This window comes from Bison bison, unplaced genomic scaffold (assembly GCF_000754665.1).
Source record: "Bison bison bison isolate TAMUID 2011002044 unplaced genomic scaffold, Bison_UMD1.0 scf7180017864466, whole genome shotgun sequence".
NCBI lineage: Eukaryota > Metazoa > Chordata > Mammalia > Artiodactyla > Bovidae > Bison > Bison bison.
The window spans coordinates 14198905-14206672 of record NW_011495027.1 but is presented as its reverse complement, the minus strand read 5'-3'; the positions used below and the strand labels follow the sequence as shown (position 1 = coordinate 14206672).

General features: G+C 38.1%; 1 pseudogene; it reads right to left on the bottom strand.

The window, feature by feature from the left end:
* Positions 1–339: 339 nt before the first annotated feature.
* Positions 340–7768, bottom strand: part of LOC105003381 — a 43625-nt pseudogene continuing 36196 nt past the window's right edge.

The following is a 7768-nucleotide window of genomic DNA, read 5'->3' as shown; positions in this document are numbered from 1 at the left end:
ATGGATTTCTCCAGGCAAGAATACTGGAGTTGGTTGCCATTCCCTTCTCCAGGGGATTTCCAGACCCAGGGATCGAATTGGGGTCACCTGCATTGAAGGCAGGTTTGTTTGTTTGTTTGTTTGTTTTACCATCTGAGCCACTGGGGAAGCCCCTGGCATCTCCATTTGTGGTGGGGTCCTGGAACCAATGCCCTTGGGACACTGATATTTCTCAGCTCACATGTGTACTCAGTGCATGAGACTTCACTAGATTACAAAGAAGATTCACATCTCAGTAATGTATGAGTGAGAGAGAGAAGGGAAAATTAACCTGTCTGACTTTCTCTCATCTCCTGTTTCTTAGTGGGCAAAGTCTACCTTATGGGAAATTAATTTTTCATCTGGCTCCACAGGAGCTTCTGAGGAAGCCAAATCCCACACTCCCATGCATGGTGCTGCATCGCAGTATAAGAGTAGAGGGGTATTTGAAGAAGGCAGGTAGTCAACTGAGAGAGAAAGGAGTCAGTCAATGGAATCTGAGAAAGCAAGCAAGGACTGTGTCTAAGCATTCAGATCAGATCAGATCAGATCAGTCACTCAGTCGTGTCCGACTCTTTGCGACCCCATGAACTGCAGCACACCAGGCCTCCCTGTCCATCACCAACTCCCAGAGTCCACCCAAACCCATGTCCATTGAGTCGGTGATGCCATCCAGCCATCTCATTCTCTGTCGTCCCCTTCTCCTCTGCCCCCAATCCCTCCCAGCATCAGAGTCTTTTCCAATGAGTCAACTCTTTGCATGAGGTGGCCAAAGTACTGCAGTTTCAGCTTTAGCATCATTCCTTCCAAAGAAATCCCAGGGCTGATCTCCTTCAGAGTGGACTGGTTGGATCTCCTTGCAGTCCAAGGGTCAAGAGTCTTCTCCAACACCACAGTTCAAAAGCATCAATACTTCAGCGCTCAGCCTTCTTCACAGTCCAACTCTCACCTCCATACATGACCACTGGAAAAACCATAGCCTTGACTAGACAAACCTTTGTTGGCAAAGTAATGTCTCTGCTTTTGAATATGCTATCTAGGTTGGTCATAACTTTCCTTCCAAGGAGTAAGCGTCTTTTAATCATGGCTGCAGTCACCATCTGTAGTGATTTTGGAGCCCAGAAAAATAAAGTCTGACACTGTTTCCACTGTTTCCCCATCTATTTCCCATGAAGAGGTGGGACCGGATGCCATGATCTTTGTCTTCTGAATGTTGAGCTTTTAGCCAACTTTTTCACTCTCCACTTTCACTTTCATCAAGAGGCTTTTTAGTTCCTCTTCACTTTCTGCCATAAGGGTGGTGTCATCTGCATATCTGAGGTTATTGATATTTCTCCTGGCAATAATTAAAAGTTAATTTTTAATAGAAGAAATGCCACATGCTCAGCATTTAAAAATCTAAGTAATAGAAAGAAATAAAAAGAAGAAAATTCCCTCTAATCTTATTTTTCTATTAAAACAAGTCTAACTCTTTTGCTTGTATTTACCATTTGTGTATATAGCTTTTTACAATATATACACATGACTTATTTACAATGGCATCCTGCTGAACCCAATTTTTAAATTTTATCTTTCACTAATTATATCATAAAATTCTTGATATTATTCAGTATTATTTTATTGTTTAAGTCTTACTAGCAACATCGTTTTATAAAAATGTGCCATATTTTTGACAAATCTTCCATTTCATGGTACATTGGTTGTTAAAATTTATTTTGAGCTATTAAAACTACTAAAAACTGTGTGATGAACATTCTCATTGCTCCATTTATGAGAACGTCAATCATTTATTTTCTCAGTTGAAATTCTTGGATGTGGATTTGTACCATACTATGTGAATAATTTTAATTCTTTTGATACATGCTGTGAGATTATATTCCAGAAAGATTTTCTAATTTATGTTCAACAGTAATTAATTGGCTTCCTTGATGACTCAGTGGTAAAGACTCCACCTGCCAATGCAAGAGATATAGGTTTAATCTCCGGATTAAAGAAAATGGCAACGCACTCTAGTATTTTTGTCTGGAATGTCCCATGGATAGAGGGGCTCCATGGGGTCACATAAGAGTCAGACACAACTTAGAGACTAAGCAACATCAACAATAATTAATTCGAGGTCCTAATTTTATGTGTCAGTCATGTATTATTCTTAGACATTCTTTTCTAAGTTGTTGATGAAAAACAATATCATTTTGCTATTTCAAAGTTGCATTGCTTGGTTACCATTGAAGATGAATATTTTATGTATGTTTCTAGACAATTAGCTTTTCTCCTCTTTGTGAATTGCCTATTTGTGCCCTTCATCATGATTTTAATTCATGAAGATTATAAGATTTTTTGAGGGCAAAGACTACCTCTTATTCCTGCTGGAGGCCATCTCTGTCAGTGAATGCCCAGGCTGGGACTTCTATCTGTTTGCAGAATGAAAGAAAGACAATTCTCTATTATTTTTTTACTTAGTTACAATAAAAGAATTAAATTAATTTTGCACATTTGCATTTAGAGAGCAACAAATGACATTTTTTATCCACAAAAGTTTTCTTTTTTTTTCCTGAAGAAAATTTCTTAACTTCTTTTCAATAATAACACCATTTTTAGCCTGAATGGATAAGTACAAGATTGGACAGATTCAGCTATTTTCACTTTTTTTTTTTCCTTTTTCCTCAGCAACTGTCAGATTTTTCTATTCTTACAAGCTATTTTGGGATATTCAGACACAAATAGAGATTTATTATCTCATTTCATTATAGAAAATGAAAGCACTAAAATAAAACATCTCAGAACCTCATCTTGGAGAACATTCTACAAACTTGTGCTTTTTCTGGATTATATTACACAACTAAGCCCACCAGGAAGATAGTACTCAAACTTTTTTTGAGCCTAATTGTTCCTAAGCTGACCTGCTTCTTCTTTTTCAGACCATTTTATTTTCAGCAGAACTCCTGTTTTCATTAAATCTGGGAATGTGCAAATAGCATAGATGTAAAGATTAAAAAAAATTCTAATACAATAGATATTGCCCTTGAAAATGTATGCATAGGTGTACATATATAGAGACATACATACATTTATACATTCCTTCTGCATGCATGCTAAGTTGCTCAGTCGTGTCTGACTCTTTGCGACCCTATGGACTGTAGCCCACCAGGCTCCACTGGCCATGGGATTCTCCAGGCAAGAATACTGGAGTGGATTGCCATGCCCTTCTCCAGGGGATCTTCCCAAGCCAGGGACTGAACCTGCGTCTCTTACCTCTCCTGTGTTGGCAGGCGGGTTCTTTACTACTAGTGCCATCTGGGAACCCCACATTCCTTTCTCAAGGATTCCATGTTATGCAGAGGAAGTGGAAGCCACCATTTTTTAAGGAAGCTATGAGGTCTCATGAATACAAATAGGTACACAGTTCTGTATAAGACTGAAATTCTGGAGTCACAATAATTATAGCACTTTGTTTTCTAAACAAATTTATAAATGATTAAGGAGTGGCTGCCACAGACAAACGCTCAAGTAAACCCTTGTATCCCTGTATCCCTAATAAACCTGTAAGAATCCAAGTGTTTCTGGGATTGTTTATAATCCCACTTGTCTCCAAGATGGCATCTCAGCAGAACATTGCACTGTCCCCTCCAACTCAGGCCCATCCACATGGAATCTTTGTATTAATAGTTAGTCCCACAAAGATCATGGCACTGGTTTTGGACATCATCTTCCCAGGAATCCTGTAACCCACTCCTGATCCCAGCTGGTGGGCAGTTTTTTGTTTTGGTTTTTTTTCCCCTCCTCCAGAAATGCTCTTGACCATGGCTCTTTAACACTTAAAGCAGGATGCTGACTTATTGTATATATTGTATTCTAGTTCTATCATTTTGGGGAAGGGGTTCCACTTGTATTTCTTTCTTTCCTTCTTTTTTTTTTTAATTGGAGTACAGTTGCTTTGCAATGTTGTATTAGTTTCTGCTGAATAACAAAGTGAACCAGCTATTTGTATACATATATCCCCTCTGGAACCTTCCCCCTGCCACCCCTCCAGGTCACCACAGAGCACTGAGCAGAGCTCCCTGTGCTGTAGAGTAGTTTCCCACTAGCTACCTGTTTTATACACCTGTTGCAGTGTATATATGCCAATCCTAATCTCCCAGTTTGTCCCACCCTTTCCTTTCCAACCCCCTCTGTGTCCACATGTCCTCTACATCTGTGTCTCTATTCTGCCCTGCCAATAGGTTAATCAGTACCATTTTTATAGATTCCACATATATGCAGTAATATACAATTTTTCTCTTTCTGACTTACTTCAAACGACCATTGATTTTTTGATAGAATTTCATCATTTGGTTTCTCTCTCTCTCTCTCTACATATATATATATATATTTCACAAGAAGACTATAATAATAGTCAAAAATAATATATATTGACATTGTTTTAAATTTAAAAATGATATATTCTCACTATGTAAAATGTGTTAGCAACCAAACATCATATGCTATTTACAATTATTTAATATTTAGGTTTTAAAACTTTTGCCATTATTATAAACAATAGATTTAAGGGGACAGATTATTCTGTCCATAGATATTTAACCTTATTTATTTCCTACAAATTGTCAGGTGTATTGTATTGGATTTGTCATTTATCCATTAACTTGAAATACCACCTTTATCATGTACTAAATTCCTATTTGTGTCTAGGATTTTTATCATATTACTGTTGTTGTAAATTCATAGTCACTGACTTCAGTCAGGTTCTCATTACTCATTTTTATATCTTCCATCTTCATGCTTGGCTACCATTTCCATTCCCTTAGGGGATTAGTTTTGAACTTCACTACAGCTCAACACTCCCTTCTAAACCATCCTGCTACTTCCTGAACCCCCTCTTCATCTATAAGATAAGGCTACCAGGGTGGTTTTCCACAACATCCCTCCATTAGGTTTTTAAGGCTGCCATAACAAAGTACCAGAAACTTAGTGGCTTATGACAACAAAAATTTATTATCTCAGTCCTGGAAACTAGAAGTGTGAAATCAGAACAGAAGCAGGACTATGTTCCCTGTGAAATCTGTAGAAGAGCATTCTTCTTTGCCCCTTCCTAGCTTCTGGGAGTTTGCAGCAATCCTTGGTATTCCGTGACTTGTAGATGGGTCACTCAAGTTTTTGTTTTGATTGTCATATGGTTATCATTCCTCATGTGTCTTAACGTTGTCTTCCTTCTCTGAGTGTCTGTCTCTAAATGTCGCAGTTTTTATAGGACTTCATCTCTACTGGATTAGGGGTCTATTCTACTCCAGTGTGATCTCTTGTTAGCTGATTACATCTGCATTGGTTCTATTTCTAAATAAGGTCACACTCTTAAGTAGTGGGGTAAGGACTTCTACATATATTTTTGTGACACAAGTCAATTCATATCAATCCCTTCTACATCCACCTGCATATTATTCCCCTCCTTTTGAATCGGAGGATAAGGCTTTATTTCTGCTCAGTTTAATATGATGTACTTTATTCCAACTCCTCCTTTCTCTTTTGAGACTTTGCTCCATCAACTAACTCTTCTTTTCAACACATTCATCTTCTGCATTTCCACTGAAAACTCCCCTGCTGTCTGCAAACATGCTGATGCCTTTCATCCTGTTGAAGATGTCTGTCTTCTTAACCTGAAGCCTCTTTCCCTTTAGTTATAATTAAATATTTCCCCTCTTCTTTCCACATCAGATCTGTTCATTCTATCAGCAGTGTTGACTGTTAATGTACAGTTTTCACAAAGAATTGATATCTGTGTTCTTTGACATATGTCACTGTGTGTACAAGGATAATGAAAGAAAGTCAAAGTTGAGATGCCAATGCTAGCTGGTTAACTTAGCTCTCTTTCTTGTTAAGGAACCCAGTTTTTCCTAAGAGCCTGATGGTGTGGAGGTCAATATTCTTGATTCAGGAAAATTATGACTGTCCTGAATGTTTGGAATTGTCCTTAAATTGTCATAATGGAATGTTAGATATATTACATATAATGAATTGTTTTGTCACACTTAGTTTAAGATAACTGAGACTTGCACACATGATTAAATTATCTTTGTATCCATTTAAGATAACTGAGACTTGCACACATGATTAAATTATCTTTGTATCCCCAGAATTTGGCAGAGAGCTTGTGTTGATTGGGTGGCAAATAGATATTTTTAGGATCAATGGACTCATGGGTAAATCCATAATGTCTTTTCTAAGATAGCTTATCTTATAAGGTGAAATCAAGATGTTCATATGAAGACCAGTTTTCATGCCTTGATCTCATTAATTCAGTACTTTAGCCAGCAAAACAGACTGGCAATTATACAAGTTTTTTATAACAGGAAATAAAACTTCATTACCCAAACAGATATCCAATGGAACATTGTTTTGTGGAATTTTATATCAAATGAAGTAAAAAATAAATAGTTTAAAAATGCTTGGGTACAAATAAGTTTAAGAAAGATAGATTTCTTTACACAGAGATTCTTAGAACCCACATATTATTTAGATTTGCATTTGGCTGCATGTGACAGAAACCTGATTGTGTAGATATAAACAAGAGGGGTTTATGTTTCTCATGTAGGTAAAGCAAATGCTGAAATAAACAGCCCTGTTACTGAACCAAAGTTGGGTCTGCTAGCCCTCACACAGTAAAGCGAATCTACTGACATCAGGCTGTGGTGACTGAGAGTGCAGCACTTACTGTAAGGCGTCAGACAAGGAATCTGGGACAGCTGGCACTCAAAAAGTCTGGACTCAACGACGAGTTTTAGGAAAGTATTTTTTAAAATATTTCTTTTTTTAATATAGATTTTTTTTTCCAATTGCAACATTTTATTGCAGCATCAGCAAAGGTCAGATTTCCGAAACTGGTGAACACTGGGCAGTTTTTAAGTTGTAACCTTTCATGTGGAAATATATAGATTTTTAAAAGAACTATCTGTTTTTTGGTTGTGTTGAGTCTTCATTGCTTTGTGAGGGCTTTCTCTAGTTGCGGCAAGCAGGGGCTACTCTTTGCTGCGGTGCATGGCCTCCTCATTGTGATGTCTTCTCTTGTGGAGCACGGGCTCCAGGTGCTCTGTCTTCAGTAGTTGTGGCATGAAGACTTAGTTGCTCCACAGCATTTGGGACCTTCCAAGACTAGGTATCTGACCTGTGTTCCCTGCACTGGCAGGCAGACTCTGATCCACTATATCACCAGGGAAGTCCTAGCAAAGCATTTTCTAAAGACAAGTTGAGGGGCTTCCCTGGTGGTCCAGTGGTTAAGGCACTGCCTTCCAATGCAAGAGGTACAGGTTGGATCTCTGGTCAGGGAGCTAAGATTCCATATACCTCACAGCCAAAAACACAAAACATAAAACAGAAGTAATACTGTAACAAATTCAATAAAGACTTAAAAAAATAAAAAAAAAAGACAAGGCAAGGGAGGGGCGTCTGAGGGTATGTGATCAAGTCATGCACAGTTCTCTGGTTAGTTGATGATGAAGTAACAGGGTGGTGTCACAGGGGTTAACATTATCGATCCTTAGGAGCAGATAGGTCTGGGGGCTACTGCACATGGTCATCAAGAAGTTAATTTCTTTCATTTGTTGATGAGGTTAGCATCTGTAAGACAACTCAGGAAATGTGCATCAGATACTATTATCTAGATACTTCAGAGAAGAACCGCTGCAGAGAATAAGTGGAAGGGTCTGTCCCAGAAGACCCCATATATTTTACCTAGTTACTCACTTTTTTACTGCCCAAATTT